We start from the raw sequence: 16,988 nt of genomic DNA, 5'->3' as shown, positions 1-16,988 counted from the left end.
ACCGAGCCAGAAAAACCAGCTGGTTGCCGCCGGACTCGTAATGAGGCCCAAGATAAGGGAAACAGTTGAAAAAGGTTTTCTTTGTGTGGCAGCTCAAGATGGTACATATTTGGGTAACTAACTGGAGCTATATATTTTCATTTTTTCTTAGAAAAGCTACATTGAATTTCCTATCAACAAAATGTTAAAGCTTACTAGGGTTTTGTGTGAAGCAGGTGTTGCTCAAATGAGCCAGCACTAATAATGGCCTTCGTATGTACATGCTCTGTCCGTAACAAAGAGACTCCAGAGAGAGTGGGAGGGGGGCTATCAGCTGTGCCTTCAGGAGATGGGGAATCTGCAGGGCTTCAGGGATGAGGAGGGAATGTCTACTATGCTGGCCGGTGGGCAGGTGGGTCTCCAGGGCTTCACAGTAGATTGGAGAAGTTGTCAGAAATGCCATGTGGCTGGAAGCAGCCCCCAGGCACCATTCACAAGGCCCAAGGCCAGCAAGCATGCATTGTCCTTCTAAGAAACCCATGTGAATGGCCTGTATATTAATTGGTTGGTTCCTTTTTTTAGGGATTAGAATGTTTGGGAGGGTAAGGTGGGGTTGGCAAGGAGTTGCAAGAGTTCCAGAATATAAATAAAGCTGTAAAGCTGTAGAACAGATGGAAAGCTTAGAGCATTTGCTCACGGGTTCCCCAGCTACATCACAAATGAGGCACAAGCACTTTGGTAGATTTTTAAATAATCAATATTATTATAACTGCGAGCACTATTGGAATAAGATTATGTTTGGGACAATAGCAGTTTTAAAATGGATAGAGGAAATATTGCCGGAAATTTACTAATAAGAATATCAGCTCTGTTTGTTATTCTTCAATTTTAGCAGCAGTGCAAACGATAAGTTCTATTACTGCGTATTTAAACTTTGATGTTGTATATATTATGTGGTATGGAATTATAATGGCGTAATTGTGATCATATTAACTACTTTTGTACACATTACTGATTGCTTTGAATTTTTGTAATGCGTTATTCCTCTGATATGTGTAAGGTTTTACTCTAGGCCACATGTACATAATAAAAAAATATATATAAATAGTGGCAGCTGACAGAGGTAGAACGTCAGGCTGAAACCTAAGTAAGAATAGGAAGAGACCAATTCCCTGACCAGTGGCATCTCGGTAGGGGGGCCTCCTCTTTTAGTAAATAATAGAGACCCTAAATACGTCTTCCAGTACAGGCTTGTTGAATGGTATCACCCTTGTAGGTCAGTCATCATGTGTGCGAGGGGGACAGTTTCGCATTCTAGATGACGACCATGTCACTGAAGGAGTTTAAGCCGCGCTAAAACCTCATAATGTCTGGAAAATAAAAACGACTACTAGAACCCCGAATGCACCGAGAGATCGGAGTGTGGTGGTCATTAGAAAAAAAAGCTGTTCAAAATTAGAAGCACTGAGTGATTCGATGGTCTGACACTGGTGAACTGTTGATGTAGCTCCGGAAAGGAATTTGGCAGCCTGAGCCTCTGCCTGCAGTGGCCCTCCTCCATCAAAGGTGGCCGCTGCAATAGTAAATAGAAAAAGAACCAAGACCCTTTTTCATTTCTATGACTGTAGCGGCGCGGACTGCGAGGAAGCTGGGGGTGAGTGGTAGAGACGGTTGTCCCAGCCAGCCAAGCAGTTGGGCCTGGGGTTGGAGGGTGCTGGTTGTCATTGGGGGTGCAGTGGTGGGGAGGAAGATTGAGGGGACCAAGGATTTTAAACAATTGTGGCACCCAGTGAAGGGGGGCGGGTGGCTGCGAGAACTCAGGGGACACTAGCAGTTTCTGCCTGTATTTGCAGCCACATGACTGGCTGTGCGCCCTTCCCTGGGTGTAAAGTGTATGGGCCTGATTACAAGTTTGCCGGTATCCCACAGGATACCAGCAAACTTTAATACCATTTCCGCCACTTGGTCTACTGAAATTACCAGCAGATTCCAAGTGGCAGAAACGCCAGCAAATCCCCATTCCATGGAGTCCCACTCCATGGGGGGATTTTCTGGTATTACCGGGCTGGTAGTACGGGCAGTGTTTTGCCAGTAGGGTGGTGTATATACCCCCAGCTCAGGGATGGAGGTAAATCCTCCATCCTACCGACAAACCTGGAGTGGGCCGGAGCGGTAACGTGCCAGTATGCGGTAATATCAGCACGTTATTACCGCGCCGGCCCACTCCTGATAAGGCCCATGCATATGTTAATGCTCGATCTCCTTTACTAAATCAAAAACACGACTATGGTACCCAAGAATGATCTATAGAAAGCCACTGGTAAAAAAACAAATGTTCTACTGTAAAGATGTAGCTGCAGCAGCCTTACTTGCCAAGGCAGTGAGTGAAGTGCATGAACACTCGCTATAATTGATTGCCTGGTCATGCGTGTGGTAAACCTATTGAGCTGCTGCATAGCTCTGTGCCACTGTGACTTTTAGGCAGCTATGCGCTGCTCATGCCGAGCCTGGGTAGGAGGAGAGGAGAGCACTGTCATCTGGCTGGCTCCTGATCCACTCCTTTGCCCACTTAGCGATGAGTGCACAAATGGGTAGCCAGCCACGCCTGTGTTGCCAGATGCCAGGCCTTGGCTGGTGATCAGTGCCAGGATTCTGATGCTCTGTGTTTCTAAATAATGGACTCGGTGGCAATTAGCGTTGCCCGGGGCATGGCGGTGGAGTTTGGCGCACTCGTCTGTTCTGTGGCGCGCTTATACTGCGTATGCTTTCGAGTTCTAGCTCTGCAGCAGCGTCCATTTCTTGCACGGCGAGCTACGTGTTTTTACCAATCGAGGTGATAACTTAATGCTCTTAATAAACCTCTAATATGTTCCAATTACAGAAGCTGTGCGGCCTCTATGATTGGCAGCAGATGAGAGAGAAGTGAAAGCGGCCAGGGTTGAGGGATGAGAGGACTAATGACACCTCCCTCCAGCATCCCACCCGCCTCCAGGCCTTCCGCGCGTCGCTCCGCTGACAGCGCAGTTGCCATGCCGATTAAGACGCAGCGATGGGTCCTCACTGAGCGCCTGCGGGCATCCTCATCTAGGTCCGGGTGGACCGCCCGTGGGGATACATCCAGTGCAATCGAGCACTCAGCAATGATTGCTCGCTGCCAGATGCCTTTGACTATTTCGATTTTTCCTCTGTGAATATGAGAGCAGGCTAATGTCCACAATAAACTCGTGGTGCTATTGCGCAATGCCATAGAACACCAGTAGAAACATTCTCGTGTTTGTGTTGGCAGATTGCATGAATGTGGCACCTTCTTCTGGACAAGACACTGTGTGCCGCTGATGCCGAGTCTGTCAGCCAGCCTGTGGGTGCTGCCGTAACTCTGCCAGTGCTACCAGCTGGTTGCCGCCGGACCTGTAATAATTTACCGGCGCCTGACTTCCCGGTGCCGCCGGACTATTACAAACACAAGGCCGGCGGCTGGGAAGTCAGGCGCCGATACATTTGTTAATCCCCATTCCCATAGTGGTAGTGGGGACACGGGAGCACCGGCACCGTTCGCAATGGTGCCGGTGCTCCTGTGACAAGACTGCCTACCATGGCCTCTGTGCCAGGCAGGGTCAGACCAGCCGGGCACAGCGCTCTCGGCAGGCAGACTTGTAGGTTGCGTTCCAGAAACAAGGGTGCCGCTCAGCTTACCGTCACCCTTGTTTCTGGACCGGCAAACTTGTAATGAAGCCCGATGTCTTGTTTTACACATCTGCTGAACAGGGTTTGTTTGTCCTCCTCCAAAACCAAAAGGCGACTTGACGAATTGGCCAGTAGCCCTTATGCACAGCAGGGCTCAAGTCAGAGAAAAAAGTGGTGGCACTCTGGGGTACACAATGGGAAGTGACGTCATAGTAGAGGAGCATATCTTACAGTTAAATATGCAAAGTTCATTCAAAGCAAGAACAAATAAGTATTTGCCTTAAATAAGCCAAAAGAACACGTTTCTATAACATTGCTCGCCTTGGAATTTTTATACCTAGTCATCTGTAGGAAAAATTGCCTTCTAGTGCAGAATGTCAATATGATACATTTTATAGGGCCATGATGAGAAATTCGTCTGGTCTTATGGCGAAGTGTCTTGCCTCGTGGCCCCACAACCTGTATATGAATCCTCGCCTTCAAACTGTTTACTTGCAAAAATAAAGCATTCTCAAACACAACGGGGGAGGAGGGGACTGGGTGGGTGGACGCCAACCAACTGCGTTCTCCCTGAACTTGTACCCTGTGCACTAGTCAGAACATTATATATCATATTGAGAACATCATAAGGGCGGTCTAGAATTTAGAAACAAAAGCGTTTTGTTTTAGTTTTGACTATTAGGTGGTGCTTTGGAGCACCCAGAAGCCCAAACTATTGATGTATGAGTACGGATAGGAGGGGTGATGGGATGTGAGGGACCCACCCAATGACCTCCCATAGCCCTGCCATTCCCACCCACTACCTACCTACCCGCCAAACATACTCCCTTCCTGGGATCTCTTGCGGCTAGCTCTACCTGCGCCAACATCAAGATAGTGGCTTTTATGGTGGTGCAATTGCTACTTCCAGGCTGTCCTCAGAAAGATTAAATACATCTGTAAACCTGGTGTAACAAAAACGTCTTATCTGGGTGTGCCTTCAGCCATTTAATAATTTATAAGCAATATGTTTGTCCTTTCACCTGTTCCTTGAACTGAATCCATTTTATAAACTAGCATTTGCAAAGGAAGACGTTTTGGCTCTACAATAGACATTAGATTGGCCCTTCCTAGGCACCACCATCATATGCCCAGGTGCTCAAAACATTTATCAGCAGTTGCCATCCTATACTCAGGTAGCACCATTATGGTAAAGCCAGCATTTGCCTATCCCATGCCTACACAAAAGTCAACTGCAGGCTTTGCCAATACTTGTTAGATTTTGAATTTGTGCCTGGCATGAGTGGCTTATAGCTACTATGAGTGGTACACAGTTGTCCCGAGAGACTACTATGCCAGCTTAAGTGCCACCTAAAATGTGAAAAGACTAGCGCCCGCCTGTCCGCTTCTCTGCTAGCTTTTAGGTTGAAAGGTAGAACCCATCAACAAGAAAACAACAGTTTCACCGGGTAGGCGCACAGGTGCTGAGGCTGTCCGATAATGTACGCAACACAGTTTTACTTGGAAGGCAGACATGGACATGTAGCAGGAGAAAGCGATATCTTACAGAAACCGATTGAGCATTGTTAGGTAAAATGACAAAATATGCACCAAAAAATCCTTTAAAGTGACTAAACTGTGTCTTATTGCTGGAAAAGCGATTGCTGTACAAAGTAACTCCTATGTGCTCAGTGGCATAGCACAAACTGTGGGGGCAGCCGCCCCAAGCTCGGCATGAAAGCATGGCTTGAGCCACATTAACGCCAGCCTGGACCACCACACATGCGCAATGTGCACAATGATCATGCTGCTGCGGGGCACGAGGCGCACTGCACTAGGAGAAAGCTATAAATATGTGTTTTGATCAAATCTAAAATCTTTCACCTGGTTGTGTCTGGCTCCGGGCACCCAAATCTACCAGCCAACTCTGTGCACGACCAGTAAGATTATGCTAAATAATGATACAATATGATGTAAACATGTTCATGCTGGTTATGCCAGTATCCCCATATACAAACATTCTCTTGTTGGCTTTGCCGTTAATGCCAGTAAAAACCTCCTGCCACAGGAAGAAAGAATGTAATTGCCTTCCCAACTCCTGCACCGTTATGTAAGAATACTCTTCAAGTGGACTTTGCCCTCAATGCCAGCAAAAAATGCAAAGCTACATTTAGGAAAAATGTTGCTATATGCTATAAACCCCTTAACCCAAGCACTCCTCCATTTAATAACATTCAGCAAGTTGTCTTTGCCCATAGGTACCAGTAAAACATGTTCCAATGCCCCTTTCACTGGCCCCAAGCTTCCATGCACATGTACATACCCTTTCACCCATATGTCCCTCACTCACCTAGTGGTGGCTGGTGAATTCTTTAATTGAAGGGGCATGACCATTTGACACAAATATACCAGAGTGACCAGAGTGACCAAACAGTGTGAGGAGCCCAAACCATCCAGGGCTGGCGGCTAGGGGGGAAGGTTTGCCCCTCTCCCCTTCAGCCCCCAAAGGTACATGTTTGAAGAATGGTTTACAATGGTGCATTACACAGCACAGTTTCTGACAAAAGTTCGGTAAAAGGCCAGAGCGTTTGCAATTGTTTTTGTCGGCTAACTCTAAACCAAAAATCCAATATATGCAAGTCACCACAGAAAGACATACAGAGACTGGTTGTACATAAATACCAGTCTAATCACGAAATAACACTTATCATGCATAGTTTATCATACCTGCCTAGAACAATATACAATGCCAAAGTAAGAAAAGGCTTGACTGGCTGCACCCAAATCACTGTTTAGCCACTAATAACAAATGGCATGCATGCTTTATCATGGATGCCCATTACTTTTAAGTGCACCAACCGTTGTCCCCCACTGCCCACAGGTCCCCTCTCCCTACCATCCACCTATCACAACCCCCAAAATCAGCTCCTCGGTCCAGCATTTCCTCCACAAGCCTCTTCATCTTCGCAGTACTTATGTATGTGGCACCTTGTCTCATAGTACTGGGATGAGGAAGAGTGTAACTAGGAGTAATGGAGATTACCAGCAAGTAAGCCAGGTATTTCCTCCACATCACTCTTTATCATCCCCGTACTTGTGTATGAGGCAAGGTGCCTCATTCACAAGTAATAGGATGAGGAAGAGTAGGGCGAGGAATAATGAAGAATAGAGGTAAGTAATCCAGGCATTAAACACAGGTACACACTCATACCTATCTCTCCCTCATTTACATGTGCACTTATTCACCATGCACTCACACGCATCCAGTCACCCATACGTCACAGATCCACACACATTACATAATATACATAAACACCCACCCTTGCACGCACACACAGACACACACACACACACACACACACGCAAACTCTCACACTAAAACAAAAAATTGCTTACCTTATTAGAATGTGTCGCTTTGAGGAACTCCTCTGCAGCTCCCTGCGCCACGCAGCAGTACACTAGTTCCTGCGGTGTATAGAGCAGACGAGCCGGAGGCATCCATGTTCTGGAGGACTAGAGAGGGCTTGGACTTCAAAAAGAAATAATGTCTTTTGTAATTCACTCTGATTTCAGAAAGAAATTATTTCCATTACTAAACCGAACCGTAATGAAGATAATGGGCCTCATTACAACCCAGCCGGTCCGGTAACAATGGTGCCGGTAGGCTCACTGACACCGTTGTTACCGGACCGGCAGAGTACAAGTCTGCGAGCCGGACGCCCTCCAGCCGGCCAGGTCTGACCTGGCGAGCGGAACGGCTCCCGCTCGCAGACTATGACAGAAGCACCAGCACTGTTGCACACGGCGCCGGTGCTTCCGTCCTCCCCATTCCCATTGAGTCCTATGGGACTCGAATGTGAATGGGGAGTTAAACTTTACGGCACCTTGGACCTTTGCGGAGGTGCCTTTATCATCTTTTAAAATATTGTATTGTAAATATTTTTTTCAATTCCCACAGACTTTCACTTTGTATTGCAGTTTTGCATTTTTTTAAACATTGTATTTAAATCGGACTTAATGAAACTGAATAGTGTGTACTTAATCTGTAATACGTAAAAGGCTTACATTGGAGCCTTATTGCACTGAATAAATAAATAAATAAATACTATATCAAAGGAAAACGTTATTCCTTGCAGCACTTGATTGATATCATACTTCTGCAAGATCGTTTTCAGTTGCAGATCCTTGGCATTTATTTATGTATTTTATTTATTTATTGTATTTGTTGGTAGTGCCCATCCCCGCAGGCATATTGGTGGAATTTAAGAAATACGCGACCTATAAACTGTGGCATGCTGTGGCTTAGGCCAGGATCACTAATGTAATGCCTATGTTTAAAGTGGTTGCGGACAAGAAGATTCCCACTTTCCTGTCTTGTACCCCGGCAGTGAACTGGAAAAGAGATGACAGTAAGTTTGTGCCCAGGTAAACTGAACAGATGTAAAATGTAAAATAAATAAATAAATAAAGATGATTCCCTTTAGTGTACTATTTAAGGATCAGTTGTCATTGTTCTCAGGCAGATGATTTAACCACAAAGTACATGCACTGGCTTCAGGCCTTTGATGTCAGAACTCATATTTAACATACATTATCACAGGCCACATCGAATGTAGTCATATAGAACATTATCAAGCTATCTTAAATCTATAGATGCACACTATGAATTTAACCCTTTAACTATATTATATAAAGTTCTCTTCTTCTCCTAGAACCACAGCAGAGTCTCCAGCTCACCCATCCGAGGCTATATGTATAATTCACTAAGGATGCCTGTGTATTGGGGATTCAACATACACACATGCACAGGCATCCTTACCATGAGTCCCAGCCTCCCCTCTCCTAAATTTAGGCCTGGACACCCATTGCAGTGACAGATGACGCAGCCATTTTATCCTCACATGCAAATCCTCAGCCTCTCCAAATGGGTATATATGGTTTATAGTTAAATGTCAAGGTGAAAATTGTGAAAAATGAAATGAGCAGTAAGTGTAGCATGTGTAATGTACTTTGTCAATGATATATTTGTCAAATAAGATCAGTGCTCATTCTTATGTGCTAAAATGCACCGCTATTTTATGCAAAGCAGGCAAGAATCCTAATTGCTGCTACTTGTGCCCTCCCCCTTTCTAATAGGGGTATTTCAAAAGAATACAATAGAAGTGTACCACACTGACCATAGTGGAATGATGTTATGTCATTTGTCAAGCACCTTTTCCCATTGGTATGGCCTTTAAAGCACTGTTTGGTGAACGACCTGGGGGGACCAAAGTCTAAGTTATGGGAATTTCATCAGACGAGTTTAGAATGCATGTGTGCATTTTAGCCAATATAAAGGTAGGAAGAGGTGGCCAAGTTCCTGTTAGCTACCCATGTCGAGCCGTCATATGGATCTGAGCTGTGAAGTAGTCTAGAGAGTATGCAAGTGCAGGAAGCTCATTATGTGTCCAGCTAGACCAAATCTTTGTCATGGGGGACAGCTGAATTCTTATGGCAGAGGTGTTGTGCAAAGTGTCTTAAAGCAGTGTATGATAGCAGATGCATGCGGGTGGGTGGCCGTGTATTCGGCTATCTTCCATAAGCAATGAGTGTGATACATACCCGTGTTTCCTCGCTGGTGTAGAGGCAGATATACACATCATCTCTAGTGCCCACCCCCTGACCCTGTCATATTGGAATAGTAGCAGGAGAGCACTGTGTGTGACACCAGGTATCGTCCCAATACTGCATTTAAGATATGAGAGACGTTATGCACTTAGACAACCATATCGAATGTACCCTTGTACTGATGTGGTGGAAGGATGTCTGCATATACCACTGGACATAGAAGAGTTATAATAGACATCAGACCAGAGCATAGTGACGTCATGAAGAGAAGATGTAAGGACGTACTGAAACAATACGCAACTATTTGGTGAATAAAGATGTAACTGGAAAAGCAAAGTAAATCACTCCCTCTGGAACAGCCTCCCTGCCTCTCTCCATCTTGTGCCAGAGCACCTTAAGGTCTGGAAACTCCTCAAGACCTTCCTCTTCTCTTCCTCCTTCTCTCTCCCTCTACACTGCTAACCTCTGTTCTTTTATCCACCCTCCTTCCTCCTTCTCCTCTCTAACTCCGCTCAGTTCTGTTGACTGGTTGCCTGGTTCACCTCCAGAGCCTTACAGGTCCCAGGCCTCCCGCCAGTCTTTGCATTTGCCTCCGGGCCACTGCCTTATGTTCAGCGTTACTGCACTTTCTGCTTACGCTCTAGGAGCGAGGCAATCTCTCTGCACTTAACCCAGGGCCCTGTTGGACTGGACGTGTTTGTCCCCCCAACCCCTCTTCCTCGCACCTCCGCCTGTATTCAGGCATTACCTAAATGTACTAGGACTAGTAAGTTTGTCTGTCCTGTCCTCCCCGCCACCTTTTTCTGTCCCCCATCCCTAACTGGCCCGAAAATGTAACACTTCATGCACTTGCAATAGGAGAAATGCTGTCAGGCCTAGTATGCTAGTTTTACTGTTTACATCATTCTGAAATTTCAAGGTCTAAGAATGATTACTGTATTCCCTTGTTCCCTTCCCGTCTTGAAGTGCTTTGAAGCACTCCACCTGTGTATAAGCGCTGTATAAATAAACAATTACAATTACAAACATATAAACGATTGAGAAGAAACCATATATACAAAGAAGATAAGTAACAAGATGAGTAGTACATATATATAGGCAGAAACGCAAGGTAGATGATTCACATAGAAGCTTGCCACAGTAAAACATATAACACAGGTAAAGTAGCTATGTTGAAAAGATGGATGTCAGATTTGTGCTATGAATGACCTAAAGCTACCTAAGAAACAGACCAGGGCTGGAGATGGAAAACAGTTTTGTGCGAGGAACAAAGAATGTCTATTGGCCTAGGATCAAGGATGCCCCATTAAGAAGTAATTGCAAGGGGAGTCAAAGAAGATGTACGCATGGCATATTTCTCTTACATTAAGCACTGAAGAAAACACCTGCAAGTGCTAAGTGTTGAACAACTAAAGATGCAGAAAACATATGTGAGACTGAGCAAACAAGTTTTCAGAGGCCAAGAGGAGTAATAGCACCGAACATAATTGAATCAAATAATATCAAATAAAAGGTTGATATGGACAGAATCGTGGTCTCCTCACATGTGATTCAAGACTCGAAAATAAGGCCTATTCATTAGGCTCTAACTGAAGATAGGGATGTACCTACACTCCCTTAAAAGTCCCAGAAAATAGAACAGCCAGCAAGGTCCAATATAAAGGAGATAACTTGGCCGATGAGAGATGATAGATTAATTGGGCAAGTGGATAGTAGTCTGACGTTGTTCTCTGCACCTGGGTTTGGTTTTGCTTACGTGCTGCTAATGAGCCGAATGTCCTAGGTTGGGAAAGAATGCCAACCAATCATAAGGGGCTATGCAATAGTGAGTATACATTGTTGCAGGGGCCAATCCGCTGTTGATATAGTACCATAGTCTGTATTATGTGTAGTTAGAGGGAGGTTCAAGGTATGCCTGGCAGATGAGGGGCAGCCAGTCATGTTATTAACAACTACATAAACTATAAGAAGATATATTCCCCTAACTAATCCTTCCATCTGATAGGATTTATTATTTGCCACGTAAGATGACGTCATAGCTGACGCATATCGAGGCATAAAGCTGTTTTGTAACTGAAATGTAATCGAGAGTGTGTGGGCTACGATTTGTTGTTTACCATGTTTCCCTACTTTATTGAACTGATAATAAAGTAGCATTTTGCCATATTCTTTGAGTCTGTCAGGCTATTTGGCTCCAAAATCATTCATTATGGTAATCCCAGTCTGCATTTAAGAACGTCCAAAGGTACCACTGCACACTGGTTGGATTTTGTTTATTCTCTCGGTAGATCAGTACATTTCATGGTGGGTTCATTACTGCCCCGGCTTACCTGAGAAGTTGTTAAATAGCCCAAAGTGTGGCATGGGTTTGTCAGGATGCATGGGGAAAAGCCATGCCGTGAGGGCCCCTCAGAGGGAAAAGTGATCCTCTATGCGGGAGATGCTAAGGGGAATTGTGTTCCAGATTGAGGGGGCTTGAATGGAGAAGGGTGATCCCTTATTCTTGTCAATTTGAAGGGAGATCACAAGGAGGAGTGCAGTGCCCGACTGCAGGTTTCTGTTGGGTTGGTAACGGGTGAGTTTCTGTTGAAGGTATTCTGGATCTGTCTTGTCGAGGTCACAGTGGGTGATGCATGTGGCTTTGAAAGTGGCCCGTCTCCCGAGAGGGAGTAGGTGAGGGACAGGGAGGGCAGGTGTGATGTGCTCTCTGGGGTCAAGGGCCAGGAGGAACCTAACTGAAATATTTTGGATCCGTTGGAGCTTTTTGAGTTGATAATGGGGCGACCAGGTTAAGGGAATTGGCTTAGTCTATGTGGGAGAGGATGATAGCCATGATTGCAGGGGCTCTCCGAGGGGAGGAGAAGTAAGAGAAGATGTGTCTGGGAGTACGGAGGTGTAGATAGCAAGATTTGGTGTGAAAGTGTTAGTTCTTCGTGCATGGTCCATCCCAGGTTCTTTACTGCGATGGATGCGGCAGGAAGAGGAACTAGGTAGAATTGCCAAGGGGTGGGTGGGTTGGGCGAAGACACCCATCTTCCTGCAGATCATGTTTTTTGGCTATTCAGGCTTTGAGGTGGAGGTGGTTAGCCATCATCCAGTGGTCGATTTCTCTGAAGCATGGAGCAAGGTCATGATGGGGGCTGGAGGAGGTCCTGGGGATCTTGAAGATGATCTGAGTGTTGTCTGCATAGTTGTATCAGGTTAGGTCATGTGAGAGAATAAGAGCAGTGAGGGGACTCAGGTAGAGGTTGAAGAGTGGGGGAGATAGGGAGGCACCCTCTGGAACCCCGTTGGTGACAGTGCGGGCCCGAGTTACAAGATGACCTATCAGAAAATATATCTATGTTTATCCTAGGTTTAATAATGTGCTTTGCTCAGTAGGACAAATATATACTGTAAGTGAACATTAGAAATAAATATGCTAACATTTTAAAAGGAGACGCTTTACAATATAAGTACAATTAAATATTCTTTTGCAGAGAATGCACACCATTTTTTCTCCAAAATTGTCCTTACATCTTGGAAAGTGTTGTGGTCAAATTAAAACCAGTGTTCTGTTTATTCTGCAAGCACCAAGGCAATCTTTATTTTTGCGTGCTGGCCACTGATTGGTTAGTAGTGCTGCTGAACACACACAGTATTTACAGTATGCCCAAACAGTAATTAACTAAAAAGTAAAAGAACACGAAATGTAAGTATAAATCCTAAAGCCCATTCCACAGGTTCCTTATAGGGTCTGTCAGTACCTCAGCACACCCCTCAGTGCCTATCCAGTTACCATTAGCTTCCACTGCATGGAAATTGCACTCTCAATGTGATGGCAACATTCTTGCAGGACACACGCGTTGGAGATGTATGTCTACAAATACCAGGCTAGTTCCCACCTCGGGAGATGCCTCTGTCACTACTGCTCTAATTCTACTTTTAACCATACATACACAAGCGCCAGTCCCTGCTTTTACATATCTGTGTATTTGTACAGGTGGTATGATTGCCAGCATTGGCTGTAAAAGGCTAACCAAGGCATACCTGATAATGCAGCCCTCGCCCACAGAGACCGAAACTGAGGTATGCAAAAAGACAGAGACCAAGAATGAGACAGTGAGGTTGCATCACATAAAAAGCAGTCTCAGCACCACTATACCTGGCTGAGAAACTCGCCATCTCCAGAGCCCAGGGACACATCAGAAGCCACAACATCGCCAGGAGAGAAACAAAGAACTGCAAGATGGAAAAACAGGATACTGGCCTTTTCCTGTTACACACCCTCCGGCAGGTTCTGAAAAATTATTGCAGCTCATCTTATTCTCAAAGGTGACCCGTGCATTTCAGGGAGAATGGACAACAGCCCAAAGGAGACCCTGGACAGCCCCCTTGCATGCATTAGTGTTGGGATCACGCTCCAGGTGCGAGTCTGTTACGGACTCCTAGCACCACATGGATGGCAGTAGCACATTTCCTGTTGCCTGTCACTGTGAAAAGCTACAAAAATAAACATGTATTTCTCTCCTTGTTTGCAGGATAGACAGGTGGGGTTCATACTGCTGCTGTTCCACTTAAAAACAAAAGCACGACAATGACCCAGTCATACAATACACATCCCCTGCATCTGTTCCCAACTGGCATAGAGGAATGTCGTTGTTTTGTGCACATTGAAAGTGCATCCCATTTGTGAATTTCAGATGCGTGTTAAAATGCACAGAAATGTCCCAAGATATGCGCAAATTCAAAAAGGGGTAGAAAGGGGCATTTGAATGTGCATTAAAGCACCGTTACAAAATAGGGATCTTTTATTTTGGCATCAATGAGGAGGTGCACTAAATATCTCATTTTCACCAAAAAGAGCTTTGAGAATGTGACCCTCACTGTCTGGACCAAGCTACAAATGCATAGAAGATTGGGCCTGACAAACCTACACTATAGGAAAGACTTAAAGACCTGACTCTTCAAAGAACATCCCGACAATCATTGATCACTCCACTCCACCCCAATTCTTCCCATGTGTGCTGTCCCCCCTCCATTCCCGGTCCTCTGCCCCCCGCACCCTTACTTGTAACCCCATCTGTATGTCTCATATGTACAGTTCTCCATTACTTCCCAGCTAGGTTTCAGCTTTATAAATCACATACATACATACATACATACATAGAGTACAGTCAACATATGACACGCTGGGTACAGCTAGTTTATCACAATACACAAGGGGTTCATTGCAGAATGCTGAAACCAGTGGAAGTGTCATTTTGTGGCAATAAGACACGAGGCGGCGGGCCAATACTGCCCCAGGTAATGCCCGGGGCCGTAGTTATAGGCCCGAGTGTAGCGAGGGCCTTAACGAAGCCCCCGGGCATTACCTGGGGCGGTATTGGCCCGCCACCGAGGGTCTTATTGCCATTAGTACCCCGGCCGTTGGATCTGGGTTCTAATGACATTTTTTTCTGTTTCGAAACACGTTTCGGAACAGAAAAAAAAAAGAAAAATGGCCGCCGCCATGGAAAGGGAAAACGTAGTCCGTTTTCCCTTTCCATGGCGGCCATCGGGAGCGGACTCGCTGGGAACAGAAGTGTTCCCAGCGTGTTTGCTTCCAAGACCAGAAGAAAAAAGAAGGTAAGTGGAGTCAGGAGGGCAGAATGGAGGGGATGGGGAGGAAGAAAAAAAAAAAAACGTACCGCGGTCTCCGGCGGGGGATGATGGAAGCCTCCAGCCGTGTGGAGGCTTGGAGCGGGGATGGCCCCGCTCCGAGTCTCCACACGGCTGGAGGTTTCTATCGTCCCCCGCCGGAGACCACGGGATAGAAGGTAAGTGGGGTGGGGAGGGAGGAGGGAGGAAAGGCTTGGGGAAAAAAAAATCTCACCTGAGTCCCCGGCGGGGGAACAAAGGAAGCCCCCAGCCATGGGGAGGCTCGGAGCGGGGATTGCCCCGTTTCGAGCCTCCACATTGGCTGAGGGGCTGCCACGCCCCTCGCCGGCAACAGAGTAGCCGGCACGCACAGCGTGGACGGGAATACTGTGTGGTATGGCTCGCAAATGAGCCAATCACCACACAGTATTCCTGTTCAGCCACGCGTGCCCGGTACTAATGCACGGTATTGACACTAGGTGAAGAGATGGACATGTGCAGAATGTATCTTTGCACCGGGGCTCTGTTTGCGGTATTGCTGAAGCACTGCGGTTTTAACTCAATGGAAAATGTTGCCCTGGTGCAGAAATGCATTGAAAGAAAATATATGTTCACTACTGCAAAATGACCTTTGCGCTGGTGCAAAGTGTCTGTCATGAGCCCACATGTAGAGAATGTCCTGAAAAAGCTAAACTAAATATAATTTCCCCTGGGAGAGTCACGGTCTAGTTAAAGTCTTTCAAGTGTTTCTTTGCTAACTCGGTTACAAATGCACTCCCTGGAGCAGAAGGTTTGCAATCATGCATCACCAAGCTTCTGTTGAAGCCAGAAGACAAACCAGCTATATTGCTGGTATCGAGTTTAGGGTATTGTAATTGTTTATTTATAATGCGCTTCATACCAAGAGGTTTCTAAGCGCGGACCAGGGGAACCAAACCTGTGTCGCTCCATGTCTCTTCAGTCCAAGGCGAGCACGCTACCCGTGAGCTATCCTCCCGAGATGCTATCTCACCCTGCTTAGAAAATCCTAATCTGTGGAGGCAAGCAATAAACCTCTTCAACTATTAGCCTGCTTTGGCACCAGTGTATCCCAGGTTCACAAAACACTCAGGCAGGTTTAAAAAATATATGATCCATAACCTTTTTTCTAAGTGTTAAAATAGGGAACACTTTCTTATATCGCTCCCACCACTAGGGAGAACTGCTCAGCACATCCAAATTACTGACATGTTTCTGCCATATCAACTTCGGCATTCTTCAGGGGAAGCATGACACAATTCTTCTTTCATCTAACATCCTCACTGCCTCATATCATTTCTACATGATGGATGCCTTGACCCTATAGCAAACAGTGCCCACGGTCACATGATCACATTTCGAAATGTTTCCACCCATGAGCGTCCATTTACCATGTCATGGATCAGTGCAGAGCCAGCCTGCTGCTGCTTTCCTCGACCACAAATAAAATGTCCTCGGTAACAAAACAAACGGCACCGTTCTGCTTGGTTAGAGCTAAGTCATGTGCTCAGAGCTTCCCCGGCTGTGAGCCCAATCCCTCGTTTCTGGTGCAAGAAGAATAAACTTTCATTGTGGATCCAAATCCGTCATTTATTTTCTCGGTGGCAATATCCGCATGCGTAGATTTTGTGACATATGTGAAAGGCCTGTGGCTTAGCTGCTGGCAGCTTCAGGGCTTGAAATGGGGACAGTGCTCTATCAGGAGAGCTTAGAACATACTTCTAAAGAATACCAAGGAAGCATAAAACGCATCTGGAAGTCTTCAGAGCAAAACAAGTCCTTAGTCTGAGGACGTCCTGGAGCTACAGGTGATGTCAGAATGCATGGTGGTGAATTGAGCTGACTTTCTGTACAAGCCTCCATTCCACTGATGGTCTCAGTCGTAAGGGAGAGAGTGCAAAGGTATGGGGCACTCCTGCCATCTAGTGGTAAAAGACAATGACTCCATTAATAATATGAATATGTTTAAAACAGCACCACCGATGCAATTCCCCTGTACATACGTAGATTCCCACTGCAGAAATCTACAGAAATCTATAGAGATATCAGCAAATAATCAAGTCACAGGAAGAATATTTGGGCATGCGTGATCTTTGTGTAGA

The sequence above is a fragment of the Ambystoma mexicanum genome, chromosome 1p, assembly GCF_040938575.1.
Source record: "Ambystoma mexicanum isolate Mex_15411 chromosome 1p, UKY_AmexF1_1, whole genome shotgun sequence".
Taxonomy (NCBI): domain Eukaryota; kingdom Metazoa; phylum Chordata; class Amphibia; order Caudata; family Ambystomatidae; genus Ambystoma; species Ambystoma mexicanum.
Note: the sequence above shows the minus strand (reverse complement) of the source record.